This window comes from Urocitellus parryii, chromosome 11 (assembly GCF_045843805.1).
Source record: "Urocitellus parryii isolate mUroPar1 chromosome 11, mUroPar1.hap1, whole genome shotgun sequence".
Classification (NCBI taxonomy): Eukaryota; Metazoa; Chordata; class Mammalia; order Rodentia; family Sciuridae; genus Urocitellus; species Urocitellus parryii.
Genome location: NC_135541.1, coordinates 26,735,861 through 26,737,243, shown reverse-complemented (window position 1 = coordinate 26,737,243; position 1,383 = coordinate 26,735,861). Strand labels below are relative to the sequence as shown.

Sequence of the window (1,383 nt, the reverse complement as noted above, 5' to 3'; positions counted from 1 at the left end):
AGAAAGGAGGTAAGAGGAATCAAAAGCATTCCAAGGTCCTTGTGTTCCCTGGAAGGAGAGTAAAGATAATGACTCTCTTCAGGCTAGGTTAATAATGTATGTGTGATTTCTAGAATAACCACAAAAAGAATGGAAGCAAGAGTAAGTAAACAGCCTAGCTCCTTGAGGAATATCCATCTGTAACATACAGAGAGAATGAAAGTAAAAGGGTGGAAAAATGTATGCTGTCAAATAAGAAGCCAAATATTAGCTCAAATAGGCATTATGATTAAAGCATTATTAGGAATACAAAATTTCTTTTCCTCAGGAAAATATTAGTTGAAAATTTTTGCACCAAAGAACAGCATACCATATAAACAACATCAAAACAACAACAACAAAAAAAGAACTCAGCATGAGCAATAATCACAGCATTGGGAAGATGGTGGAGAAAGAGCAAGGAAAAAAGATCTCTTTGGTTCCAGAAAATCTCTTGAAAAAGAGGAAAGCTTATCAGGCCCTCGGAGCTGCCCAGACAAAGCAGGTGCTTTTGGCAGGGAAGCAGAGGAAAGGCTAAGAGTTCAGGTTTAAGTGACGTGGAATCATCTACATAATTCCCAGTGGCAGCGATGTGACAAAGTATGCCTCAGATGACTTGAGTGAAACCTCATGCTTTGGAAGTGCCTGATAGACATTCCTTGGTCTTTGTGGTTCCATCCAAAGGATTGATGGGGTGAGTTTACTGGTGTAGAGGGCCATCGCAAGACTTTGTCTGAAGAAAATGTTTAGTGGTATTTGTCAAAGTCACCCCCAAACCCCAAAATGCTACGGATAGTGAAACCTTCTGTGACCTGGGGATTTCCAAATCTGAAGGCTATCCAGGAACTCATCTTAAAACATGGCCCAGCAGAGGTCAAGAATAAGACCATCCCCCTGAGAGATGACGCAGTGATTGAGGAGCACCTGGGGAGGTTTGGTGACATTTGTCTGGAAGAATTCATTCATAAAATTGCCTTCCAGGGCAGTATTTCCAGGCACTCGCTTGGTTCTTGCACCCTTTCCACCTCTCTGTGGCCCATCATGCTAAGAATAGAGTGAGCTTCCTCATCATGCCAAGAATAGAGTGAGCTTCCTCAGGAAGATGGGATATGGGGCAGAAGCGTCAATCAGCTCATCTACCAGCTGAAGTAAACTCAGAATATCTGAAAGTGGTACAGAAAGCATGTGTTTTTGTTCTATGGAATTGTTATCAAATATCTTCAGAGAAGATTATTTTCTGCCTTATCTTCAGAAACTGAAAGGAAAGGATTGGGGAAGAGATGGTGGGTTATAATCATGGATGGTACCTCTCATGATAGCCCAGTTCCCAGGAAAATTCCATTGTTCTCCACATTGACCACCTCT

The 1,383-nt window shown here is 41.6% G+C and overlaps 1 pseudogene; it reads left to right on the top strand.

Moving 5' to 3' along the window:
• Nucleotides 1–394: 394 nt before the first annotated feature.
• Nucleotides 395–1,106, top strand: LOC113197866 (ribosomal protein uL30-like pseudogene; annotated as a pseudogene).
• Nucleotides 1,107–1,383: the final 277 nt, after the last annotated feature.